This window comes from Acartia tonsa, chromosome 15 (genome assembly GCF_053477335.1).
Source record: "Acartia tonsa isolate MP-2025a chromosome 15, ASM5347733v1, whole genome shotgun sequence".
NCBI classification, from domain to species: domain Eukaryota; kingdom Metazoa; phylum Arthropoda; class Copepoda; order Calanoida; family Acartiidae; genus Acartia; species Acartia tonsa.
Window position 1 is genome coordinate 4,282,950 of NC_137274.1, and position 14,132 is coordinate 4,297,081.

Genomic DNA, 14,132 nt, shown 5'->3' on the forward strand with positions numbered 1-14,132 from the left:
ATGTAATTAACAGCCCATTATCCCCTCTTTCTCTGCATTTTAGCACTTCTTGAAAAAAAAACAAAATAAAAAAGAACAAGGATTACATTATCCATAAGTAGTGAAGCACAAAAAATATGGAGGTTTAAAGAGCATTTGATATAATTTATTGGAAAAAACATCAAACATTTCTTATGTATTTTTTATACTTTTAATATCTATATTTTGCATTATGACTGTCAATAAAACAACAGGAAATTTATTTTGATAATTCTATCCAAATATTTTAAAATTAAACCAAATGAGAAATAAATGATAAGAAAAAAACTGCTAAAAACCTATCTAAAAGCCATGGATGTTTATATATAATTATGCCCCATGTTGATGGAAATGTTGAATTTTATAGGAGCTGAAAAAATCACAGTTCCAACAAAAGTTTCAAACTGAACTATGAACAGACAGACTTACAGACATTTTGAATAATAGGGTAGCTTGCTTCGCTACTAAAATAAAACAACATCTACATATGTGTACATCAATTAACTTAATTATCACAATATGAGGCCATATTTGCTGTTAAAAGTTGACACTGAATAAAATCCTATGTAGCCTAAATAATACATCCTAACTATGCATAGTGATGGGTTGCGCCTGTTTTAGGCCAAAGCATTCCCCCCTACTCTAACTATTTATGTCACGCACCTGACATAGCAGCAGTATGAACAATTCTGATCGTCTTTAGTTATGAGGGGGTGTTAAGTCAAGATTCGAACCTATTACCACTATTTGACCAGCAGATGCATTACATGTTGAGCCATAGTCGCGAGTACATGTTAAATGTGAAAAAATGCTGCTATGCAATGTCTATACATATATTTAAATTGAAAATATTTGATCTTTGAATTCTTTAGCTATGGAAAATTACTAGATAAACATACAGGGCGTTTCAAAAAAAACTGCGTTTTCCGGTTTTGGGAAACAACCAGTAGGAGTATGAACAATTATTATAGGTCCATATTCTATGTATAAATGTACACCAGATTTGCTTATAGTGTTTTTTAATATCTCTAAAAATACGGCTTTTCTGATAGGTACATGTAGGAGAAAAATGCTTGATGTTAAATTTGATATATCAATTTGATTGAAATAACTTGTAAATTTTTGAGAAAAAAGTTTTAAAATCCCATTAATAATATGGTAAATGGTTAAATGAAAGTGCATGTTTAATTTTTTGTCATTATTTCCCTTTTTTTCTCTGAAAAACGCTTTTTAGATCCTTACAAATTGCAATATTTCTCGTTTCTCTTGGTTGAACAAACTTTAGGTGACTAACTCTTTATAGTATTTTAGATTATAACATAAAAATTAAAATACTTTTTATCTTTAAAAACAAAAAAGTTACAGCAGTTTGTTTTATTTACTTAAAAGTGCAACCTACAAATTAATAGCTTTAATGTTGATGTATGCACTTGAGATTTATGGTTTGACCGTAAATATTAAACATTTGATCCGTATTTGAAGGGGGGAGGGGTGGATTATAAATGTCCGTTAATGGAACGTTCAATTAGATGCCAAAAGTGGGCGGAGAGTTTAAAGTTTAAAGATTTTGTCTATGATAAAAAAATGCGTTTTATGTTTCAGTAAACCTGTAAATAAATTGAATAAAAATTGAAATGAAAATAAAATATGTTTGTTTATCATTTTAGACAGATAGGAATAGTATTTTTTTATAAAACAATATAAAAAGCCTTAAAAACTGACCGAAAAAATTATCATTCATGCTTTTTAGAATTAATCAACTCTAAAATGCGCCGTTGTTTTTAGAGTAATCAATAAACACCTTTTATAAAATTAAACCATATTTTTATAGAGAATAAGAATATATAATTATTTTTTTTCATACTCCTACTTGTTGTTTCCCAAAACCGGAAAACACAGTTTTTTTTGAAACGCCCTGTATGTGTAACAAATATAAGATATATTTTTCAATGGCGAAGCTTTTCTATAATCAGGGTCAGTATGTCCATAACACTTAGATCTTTTTGATAATTTAAACATATTAGAATAGTCATATTGCTTTAAAACTTTGTGTGATGATTCATATAACAGTAAGGTACAATTTTAAAAGCATTGCAACTCTATAATCATTACCAGAAAGTCTGTACGTTTATAACATGCTATATCTATAGAATGGAAAAGGTTTTAACCCCTCCATTAAGATTTTGAAGGGGCCTTTTTTTATCTATGGACTATTCCACTTTGGACATTAGTGATGTTACCTTTCTCCAAAATATTTATAAACATTCCTGAGACTTATAAGAAGCTCCAGTAAAGTAGTATCATATTGTTTCAGTGGTTGTTTCATGATCTTTCAATACACACAGACATACAGCTACACTTACACACACACATACACATGAATCTTGAATGTCATCTTCCTAGGAATTTGGAAAAAAAGAAATATTAAAATTTTAATTCTTTATATTTGGTGCATTATTTGTCAAGTGTAGCATTTTTCTGCACTACCAATTTTGTTTATACTCCATATTTTGGTTTGTTGGGTGATTCAAGGATGCTGGATAGCCAAAATAAAGTTTCAGAGTCCCTGGATGTCTAGATATCTAGCTATCTATGAAGGTAGGTAACAAAAATTTAAAAAACAACCATTTTTTCACAATTTTAAAAATTAATTTTTTCATCAATCTTATATCCAACCTAAACATTTTATACACCAAAATGATCGTTTTTTCATGGAAAAAGCGCACATAATGCTATTTTGGCCAAAACTCCAATTTAACAGGGTGTCCAACAAAAAGTGTATTTTGGATATCTAGCATAATACCCAAAATACCTGTCAAAAAAAAATCATTTTTTTGGCTTAAATCCTGTGTTTTATCTGTAGGCATATATGGTATATACTGGTTTGGAGAACCCAGGACTATAAGGTTGTCAAATTTCACTTTGGGACACCCTGTAAATGTGATTTTAGTGTCTGTAGAGCTAAAATTTGGTCCAAATTGACTATTTTTTTCAAATTACCCTAATATGTGTCTTAGTATGTTTGGCCACAGTGTTTTCTGACCAGATCAATATTTTCCTATTTTTTGGACACCCTGTATTTTCAAAAAAAGAGAAAAAAATATTGCTTTTTTAAAAAAAAATTTTCTATTGTTAAGTTACTTAAAACTGTCATATAGATACAGATTTTGACTAATAACAATAATATTTGCCTATTTTACAAATTTTTACACTTTTGGGACACCCTGTGCATGTTTTTGAAAAATGAGGGTTTTTGCCCATTTTTTGGGGGAAGGAGTCGTTTAAGGGCCATAGAATATTTCTTCATTTTTGTAGAACTTTTCAAGACACATCATTTGTTATTTATGCAAAAACCGCAAAAACCGAACCGTTTTGCCGTTATTCGCCGCCAAAGGTGGAATTTTTACGATCTTTGCTGTTCCTGAGGTTCTAATGGGCATTTTTGGTAAGAAGACGTTGATTTATCAAGATCACTCTGAAATACTTTTATTTAGGAAATTTAATGTTCTAAATTTCATATTAAGTCAATTTTTTTGTGCAGCTAACCGTTTTTCGTCGAGATGGATTTCAATTGATAAAACAAGAAAATGAAGTGAATATAATATAAATAATTGTATTAACATAAGTAATAAAAGAAACATAAATCATGTGCATTTGAAAATCCTTTTGACAAAAATCGGTTGGATATACAAAAAATTTTACTTCACATGAAATTTAGTAAATTAAAATGCCTAAATAAAAGTATTTCACAGTTATCATGATAAATCAACGTCTTCTTACCACAAATGCCCATTAGAACCTCGGGAACGGCAAAAAACGTCAAAAATTCCTCCTTTAACGGTGAATAACGGCAAAACGGTTCAGTTTTTACGGTTTTTGCATAAGTAACATAAATTATGTGTCTTGAAAAGTTCTACAAAAATGAAGAAATATTCTATGGCCCTTAAACGACTCCTTCCCCCCAAAAATGGGCAAAAACCATCATTTTTCAAAAACATGCACAGGGTGTCCCAAAAGTGTAAAAATTTGTAAAATAGGCAAATATTATTGTTATTAGTCAAAATCTCTATCTATATGACAGTTTTAAGTAACTTAAAAATAGAAAAAAAAATTTTTTAAAAGCAAAAATTTGAAAAAAATAGCCAATTTGGACCAAGTTTTAGCTCTACAGATACTAAAATCACATTTACAGGGTGTCCCAAAGTGACAACCTTATAGTCCCAAGTCCTCCAAACCATTATGTACCACATATGCCCACAGATAAAACACAGGATTTTAGCAAAAAAAAATGATTTTTTTTGGACAGGTATCTTGGGTATTTTGCTTGATATCCAAAATACACTTTTTGTTGAACACCCTGTTAAATTAAAGTTTTGGCCAAAATAGCATTATGTGCACTTTTTCCATGAATAAACGATCATTTTGGTGTATAAAATGTTTAGGTTGGATGTAAGATTGATGAAAAAATTAATTTTTAAAATTGTGAAAAAATGGTTGTTTTTTAAATTTTTGTTACCTACCTTCATAGATAGCTAGATATCTAGACATCCAGGGACTCTGAAACTTTATTTTGGCCATCCAGCATCCTTGAATCACCCAATGGACTAAAATATAGAGTATAAACAAAATCGGAGAGGTATTGCAGAAAAGTGGTACACTTGGCAAATAATGCACCATTTAGAAGTATTCTAGTACATGAATTAAAGACAGACAAAGTAAGATATTCCAAATAGAAACAACTCCTCACCTTTCCTCATTATTTTCGATTTATTATAAAATAAGGAAGTGGTTAGGGTTCAGTGCTTGACTGGAATTTTATGGGAAATCCTCAATATAAATGAGGGAGAATGGAAACTGAATTATATCTAAGTACCTGTACTGGTGCCCCAAAGTCAGGCAACCTTAACCGGTAAAAGGAGTCGTCTAATCTCAAACTACCTTTTATAAAAGATGCTCTAAATGCCCTCAAGATCATCCACACGAAGTTTGGTTTTATTATCTCTAACCGTTCTCCACTGGTAGGGCGCCAAAGTCGAGGTAGCGGAGCGAGTCTCACTTACAGTCACCTTGACTACTGTATAGCATTTGACACTTGCGCTCATAGTGGTACCTCGACTTTGGCGGCTCTACCAGGCAGCTTACAGTCAAGCTAGTTTAACCAAACTTCGTACAGGGCACCCTTAGGCATCAAAGAGCATATCATCTCGAAGTAAAGGGTCCGTTTAGTAGACTCTAGATAGCACTTAGGGCGCCCTGAAGCCTGGTCTCCCGACTTCAGGGTGCCTTAAGTGCCCTCTATACTGCCGCAAGACCCCTATAATGGTCAAGAAAGCTGTCCAGCATGGCAAGACGTCTCCGTAGACACCTTAAACTTGTTTCTAGCTTGACGGAGAGTGGAGTTATGAAGATTCTACCACACGTAACCCGTCTTAGCAGGACGAGAGCAGTAACCGCATATCTGCAAATCCAGTGCTCAAGATGGTTCCTCGTCTTTGGCAAGTCACGAAATGGGCTACAGTTGAGCTAGAAACGAGGTTAAGGTGTCTACAGAGACGTCTTGGCATGCTGAAGAGATAAAAAGTGTTCATCTCACTATGGGCGTTCAAAAATTACATTTTTCTTTTTTTTGTTGAAATAACCGGGTATTTAGAAAAAAACGGGTTTTAATGCCGGCAGAAACTGCCAAAACGGGTCTCAGTGACCGTTGGGCATTTATGGCCATGCCAAACCGGGTTTTTCGGCAACTTTCCTGTGCACACCACTAGAGCAAAACAAAAAAAATTGGAATTCCGTTTTGACCATTATAAAGCTTCCGTGAGATTTTAGCTCGATCAGCCCATAAAAGTGGCGCTCGGCACTAATGGGTTAAAGTAATCCTGCAAGAACTACACCATTCTAACTGCTGAAATTAAGATAGACCCAAGAAATCTTTTTTGCCTTTCATTCTAGTTGTGTGGAATGTAGATTTTTTTCTTTTTAAATAGCACAAATATGTTATATTGGAATATCAACCATTATCTTTTTCTAGAACTATTTTACAGATACAGCAGTTTTTGCCAACAATTGGCTGTGGCAATCTGTTGTTAATGATATTGAAATAAAAAATGTGTTCATAACTATTTTAAATATCTTTAATCTTGTTTATAGAGAAAATGAAATTTTTTACTGATTTTTACTTTTTACAGTGGGCGGTTGGTGGGAAAATAGTGTAGATGTAAATGTATTATGTAGACATGTAAATAAGCTTAAGCTTAAAATTTTAAGTAAAAAATTGCAGTTGCAGGAGGCTTTGAAGATTTCTGGAGACCTGAAATTGACCTAAACACCTATACTTTATATAAGGATTTACTATTAAAATATATTTTAGAATTTGGTAAGATAAAATGCTTTGTTTAAGGCAAAAAAATAAGTTTTGCACTTTTAATGTATGGATGGTTTGCTGGCATCCTCTGCCTGCCAGGATGGAGATATTCAAAAAATTCCAAATCTAGGTATGCCATACCCATATTTAAAAAGTCACAATATAAGCTTTTATATGATTTTTGGAAAAATGATTCCTATTACAACAATAAGAATAGTATAAGGAGAGTTTTTCTATAATAAAGTTCTAAAAATGTAAGTATGCCCTTTAGACATAATCCTGTATTTAACTGTTTTGCAACAAATTTACAAGCATAAAACATATCACCTTGTACAGTTTTCAGGTAAATCAGGAATCAGAGATTCTAAGATTTGAAAGAAATCAAATTATTATTTTTTATATTTTTGCTGAAAAATAAGACAAGTTCTTAACTTTTGTTTTCATAAATACTTTTTATATATCTAGTCAATAATGTGTTAAAAAAACTGTTTATTAGAAAATTTAATTCAAAGCAGAATAAGAAAGCTTTTAACTTAGGTTTAATTTGAACAAGTTAAAATTTCTAGTTATTAAACTAAAAACCTGTTCTGATTGGAGTTTTCTTGGAAGCAAGAACATTTCCTCCTAAATTTCATAAAGATGAGTGTATATTTAATCCTAAAGTAAAATCCTCTCCATTCCTTAACAATTCAAATTACAGCAAAAACATATGTTTTTAGATTTCTAATATAAAATTTACATAAAAGACATTTTCTGGAAATATTTTTTGAGCTTAAAAAAATAAAATAATCCTAGAGTAACTATATAGTAGGAATATTTATCAAACTTAACAACATATTTTAGCTTAGATTTGGGATAATAAAGGTGAGCATTTAAAACCCCCCCCCCCTTGACCAATTAAGGTGCAAAAGGGGTCAGACTTTCAATAGTTAAAACCTAAAAATGTTGTTATTTTTACCATTAAGATATTACACTTTCCTAATAACAGACAAAACATGACAAATGAAGTCATGAAGTAACTTTGCTACCCAAATTATACAAACCTTGGTACAAGAGTAAGCATATTATGTTAACCCAAAGTGGGTGAAACTGTTTCATATTTTTTTTTCTTCTGAAATAATAGAAAAGTTAAATATCCAAATTTCTACATTTTAATGTCAAACAGCAAGCCATCTTTAAAACGTAAAATTATTAATACCCTTTTAAAATGCAAATAATTGATTGAATATTAAAACATGATGTATATTACATACTTTTGGATAAAAGTAATATTTTGTCTATGTGTACCAAAACAGACATAATTCTCCTTTACAATGCAAAAGTACTCTCTCACCCACAAAAGAATAATCATCCCTAGAAAGCAATGCAACCCTCCCCCTCCCCCTCCAAAAAAGGCTTTTTACTGTATACTTTTGAAACTAAAATTAAAATTAGGCTCAAACCACACCTCTCTCCCCCTCCTACATTTACATCTTGGGAAAAAGATATAATTGCAAGGTTGTTCATTTATAAAATTCTGGATACAAGAAAAGTAAAATAGTACACTTTGATAATGCTTGCTTAAATTTTCTGAATAAACAAGCTTTAGATAAGTTTTTGATAGAAAAGTTGCATAATTTCACATTTAAAGGCATAAAATTTTGTAACTATCTTTCATTAAATTAAATTCAGAGGCACAAATTGTTAAGAAGGGGAGGTCATTTACCCCCCCCCCCTCTGAAATAGGGTTAAAAAAATACAGTTAACAATATCATTGTTCACACATGCTTAAAAAGCTAGTTCTCAATAACTGAGACATAAACACTAAATCATTTGAGCAGAAAATCTTGTAATAGACAAGTTACTTTAGAGATATTTTTGAAGAACTGTACAAATATATTTTTTATAGCAACTTAAAAAATTTATGTAAAAATAGTTTATCACATCATATTAAAGACAGCTTTCCACAGATATGAAAATTAAAACTTCTGAGATTAATAATTATAATAATAATAATTATATTGGTTTTAATAAATATATGATACAAAGTAGAATGATGTCTTTCTGTCTATTTGTTTGTTTGTAACAAAGGATCTTGCTAACTGCTGAACTGATTGGGTACTCCTTAACAGCGTAGCTTCTCATAAGTGCTCCTAGAGGCCTTTAGGGGCGTAGTCGCTAGTATGATATAATAAAGAACTACATGTTTAATCAAAAAAATCTTTTTGGCCTAAAATTTGTGCTTTTTTATAAGTTAAAGTTTTTAAAATTAATTACTCTAATAAATCTCTATTAAAACATATGCTTGAAAAACTAGCTTAAATATTAGTAGACACAAACACATGCACTCTTAAAATAATAACAGAAAATAATATGAACAGAAAAGAAAATCATGAATTATTTTTATAGTTTTTAATATTTACATTTTGAATGATGACTGACAGACTGACTGTCAAAGTAAATTACATATTGAATGTTACGAAAAACAGAAATTTTTATTGATATGATTATCAACAAAACTTTGAAAATTGGACCAAAATCACCCAAGAAATATGTGAAAAATCAAAAAAGTACTTGTCTTCTCATCTACAGATACAATTATCTCTTAGAATGACAGGATATATAATTTTGATACCCTTATCTATAAAAAGTTTGAAAATTATATCAAAACACCAAAGATATGGAGAAATATTTGATAGATATAAAATAGCCAAAAATAAACTGCTTTAAAGAAGTCTAACCACCATGGATGTTTTTAATTAATTTTAGTTAACTGACTGACAAAATGAATTATAGAGTAGCTTCACTACTAAAAAAACTTGATTTGTAGATGTAATTATCACAACTAAATTTCTTTATAATATCATTGCTTATCAACAAATCTTAACTCTACAAAGATGTCCTTGAAATTAATATATTTCATAAAATTTTAAAAAAATTAAATTGAGTGAAATATAAGAATTATTAAAATTTACATTATAAAAAAAAGTTTTTAGTCATTATTAGTAATTACCCCTGAAAGTAGATTAAAAGTGTAAAATTTGCTGAAACAATATGGGGCCATATATGTTATGACCCCAATAGATCACACTGTATACACATGATTGTTTTATTCCTTGCTTCAAAACAAGATCACATCCCATCCTAAATAAGACATGTTTAATTTGTGAAACAAGATAAAATTATGCTCGATTTTTCTGCATAATTCCAATTTTCCCTCATTCATATAAATTCTAATCATGAACTCTAGGTAATCTTCATGAATATAGGAAATATTTTTGGTTGGGTTTTATAAGATTTTTCAGTATTTACAATCATCCCCAATATTGATAAAATAATAATAAACAAAGACTTTTTTTTGGTAGTAGTCTCACTCTCATTGTTCAATTGACCACATATATTTCTTTCCAACAAAATTATCACAATTTCTTAACTGTAGATACTTGCCCTGTGGGGTTCTCTTAATATTTACTTAACTAAATCATCACAAGAGATAAGTTATAAATAAGAGGGTGACATTGTTTGTCCCACTATCAATTATATTGCCACTGTATGTAAAAGTATAAATCTAGCTTGGAAACATATGTGGAGCTTTATTAAAGACACATCACATAAAACAAGTTGAAAGAAATAGTAATAGATATGAATATACATTATTCTGCAAAATGTTTTCTTTTTATATAATTTTTAAGTTATATTAAACTAAAAACATACAAATGCTGAAAATTTTACTTATTACTATGCAGTTAAGTTTTTTTAAACATGTGTATATTATTGTTTTTAGAGTAACAATACAAATATACAGGGTGTTCCAAGAGAAATTAAAACTTAACCCTTAACAGTTGGGGGGGCGCCAAACCCTCTGTTTTTTTTATCTCATTTTCTGTGTGTAAAAAATAAAGAGCCCAAATAGCAAACCTGCCAGGGTAATCCAAGTAAAGAGCTAAAATATATTTTTTGACTTAAAAAAAAAACATTTTATCTTACCAAAATACTAAAATATACTATAGTAGTACTTCTTTATATGAAATACAGGTGTTCAACTCAATTTCAGGTTCCAGGTATGATCCTGCAGGTCCTGATCCTCCAGGTCTCCAGAAATCTTAAAAAGTCTCCTGTGGCCGCAATTTTTGACTTAGAGACTTCAAATTTTTAACTTAAGCCTTTCTTACATGTCTACATAACGTATTGAAATTTCATAAAGCTCGGTCACCATTTTCCTACTGACCGCTGACTGCTTCAAAAATAAAAAAATTACAGCCGGTTGAAATTTTAAGTAAAACAGTACCTAAAAACAAAGGTTGTTAAATAAAAGGGTGAAGAAGGAGAAAATTGACTTAGACTTACTTAAGGTTGGAAATTCATTATCATACAGGGGACATGTACAAAAAATCCAACTTCTTTTAAAGCCTGCTGAATGTAGGAAAATGATCTTTGATTTAATTGACCAACTCAAACACCATCATACATCTATAATACAAAGTAGCTTGATGTCTGTCCATCTGTCTGTCCGTCTGTCTGTCCGTCTGAAGCTCAAGATCTTAGTAACCACTGAACTGATTGGGCTCAATTTTTCAGGGAATATACTTAGTGATATTGTGATGGTTTTAAGCTATTTTCCTGGGGGTTGGGACACCCCCACCTCCCCAAAAAATTAAAAAAACCCAACCCCCCCAAAAAAATAATTTACATTTTTTTGTAAAATATCAGTAACTGTTGAACAAATTGGACTCTAACCTTCTGAGAATATACCTACTGGTCCTCTGGTGGTTTTAAGCTATTTTCTTGGGGTTGGAACACCCCCCCCCCCCGAAAAAAAATCCCCACTTACAAAATTTTTTATTTTTATTTTTGTAAACAAAAACCAGTAATTTGGATGGGGGAATCCCACTGCACCATGGGGCGAAGCCCCCATGAATCCCCCCCTAAAAATTTTAAATCTTTTTTTTCAAATTTTAATTTTTTGTATATGAACAACCTGGGTGTAATTTTTACTAATTAAAATGTTTTGTGTATACAGCAAACAACCTGGTTGAATTTTACGAATTGAAATTTTTGTGCAAACAGTGCACAACCTGGGTTTAACTTTACCACAGAGTAATTAAACAAAGAATAATTTATTTTTTTTATTTATATTTAGGAGGGTTGACTTACCATTATTTCATAGGGCGAAGCCCCTAGAGGCTAGAGGCGAAGCCCCTAGTATATATATATAGAGATGGAGAAATGATAAAGAGAGAAAGAGGAAAGATGGAGAGAGCGAGAATGAGGGAGAAAGAGAGGGAGAGCGAGAGATAGAGAGAGAGAAAATTGTATCGTATTATAGAAGGTTTATATATATATATATAGAAGAGAGAGAATGATATAGAGAGAGAAAGAGGAAAGATAGAGAGAGCGAGAATGAGGGAGAAAGAGAGAAAGAGAGGGAGATAGAGAGAAAAAGAGGGAGAGCGAGAGACAGAGAGAGAGAGAGAGAGAAAGAGAGAATGAGGGAAAAAGAGAGAAAGAGAGGGAGAGAGAGAGAGAGATAGATAGATAGAGAGAGAGAGAGAGAGAGAGAGAGAGAGAGAGAAAGAGAAAGAGAGAGAGAAAGAGAGAGAGAAAGAGAGAGAAAGAAAGAGAGAGAGAGAGAGAAAGAATGAGGGAGAAAGAGAGAGGGAGAGAGAGAGAAAGAAAAAAGATAGTATAGCTGATTGAACCAGTTCTAAACCAGTGGATATTAATCAGATTCCATATTTTCACACATCGTATTATAGACAGCTTTCCACTGGATATTATTCGGATAGTATGTATGAGAACTGGTTCTAATCCAGCGGATATCAATTGGATTCCACTGTTTCACACACGTGTTACTCACCCAGAATATATCATTGTATTATAGACAGCTTTCCGTGGATATCATAGTATAGATAAAAAGAGAGAGAGAGAGAGCAGAGGAGTACCAACCCTTGGTACTTTTAGTCATTTTCATTGATGTACATTACTAAGGATGGTACACAAAATAAACCCTTTTTTAAGATTACAATTAGCGGTAGAAACGTTTGGACACTCAACTTAATGAATCAAAAATCCCAAAAGTTGTTGAGCAAACCAATAAGAAAAAGTGAAAACAAAACTTCGGGGACTAGTGTAATAAACAGCCCATTGTCTCTCGAAGAATCTAGTGCATTACAGACATGCTGACAGTCTATTATAGATGCAGTGGTTATTTTCATTAATACAAATATTTCAGAAAGGTTTAGTGATTTTAAATATATAAATTACCACTACCTATCTATCTACCTACTTATCTATCTATCTATCTACTTATCTATCTATCTATCTATCTTTCCAACTATCTATTTATCTATCTAGCTATCTAATATTAATCCTAAAACTTGAGAAAGGTTTAGTGATTAAAATATTTTTTGTTAATGTATATATATATATATATGATATATTTATTTAACTAAAGTTTAAGAATTCATTTGTATCTATCTATATACATTAATTACAGACTAATGCCCCCCCCCCCCCTTATTCTCAATATAGAGATATGACAATGGATGAATGGTAAAATTATTATATATCTATCGATCTGTCTATCTATCTATCTTTCTATTTATCTATCTATCTATCTATCTATCCAACTATATATCTATCTATCTAGCTATCTAATATTAATCCTAAAACTTGAGAAAGGTTTAGTGATTAAATATTTTTTGTTAATGTTATATATATATATGATATATTTTCTAGCTAAAGTTTAATAACTCATTTGTATCTAACTATATACTTTAATTACAGTCTAATGCCCACCCCCCTCCTTCTCCCAATAGGGATATGAAAATCTACCCATCTATCAATCCATCTATCTATCTATCTATCTATCTATCCAACTATATATCTATCTATCTAGCTATCTAATATTAATCCTTAAATTTAAGAAAGATTTAGTGATTAAAATATTTTTTTTGTTAATATATATATATACAATATATTTATCTAACTAAAGATTAAGATTGTATCTATCCATCTATCCAACTATCTATCTACCCATCTATCAATCCATCTATCTATCTAACTAGCTAGCTATCTAATATCAATCCTAAAATTTGAGAAAGGTTTAGTGATTAAAATATTTTTTGTTAACCCATTAGTGCCGAGCGCCACTTTTATGGGCCGATCGAGCTGAAAGTTTCAGGGAAGCTTTATAATGGTCAAAACGGAATTCGTATTTTTTTGTTTTGCTCTAGTGGCGTGCACAGGAAAGTTGCAAAAAAACCCGGTTCGGCTCGGCTATAAATACCAACCAGGCATTATTACCCGTTTTGGGCAGTTTCCGCCGGCGTTAAAACCCGGTTTTGCTGTAAAAACCCGGTTATTTCGACCAAAAATCGAAAAATGTAATTTTTGAACACCAAAAGTGAGATGAACACTTTTTAGAACTTTGATACGATCCGAAATTGAAAACTACACAACCTCATGTAATTGTAAATAGAGCTACAAGTATAATACGAAGCGATTTATTTCAAATTTAGTGTTTCGGCTATAGGTGCCGCCGTTTTCGGGTAAAAAAACCCGTTGCTCGAAGTTTTAAAAGACACACACTACAAAAAAAGAACAAATAAAATTTGAGTGTTACATATCAGAAAACAAGCATTAAACTATTGGGTGAAACCTATAAAGATTACTAGGGTTATTAGGGTGGCTCAAACCCTTTCTAATGACGTAAACTGTTATTTTTATTGGTTGAAAAGTTAAAACCGGGTAATAAAAACCAAAACCAAGCCGG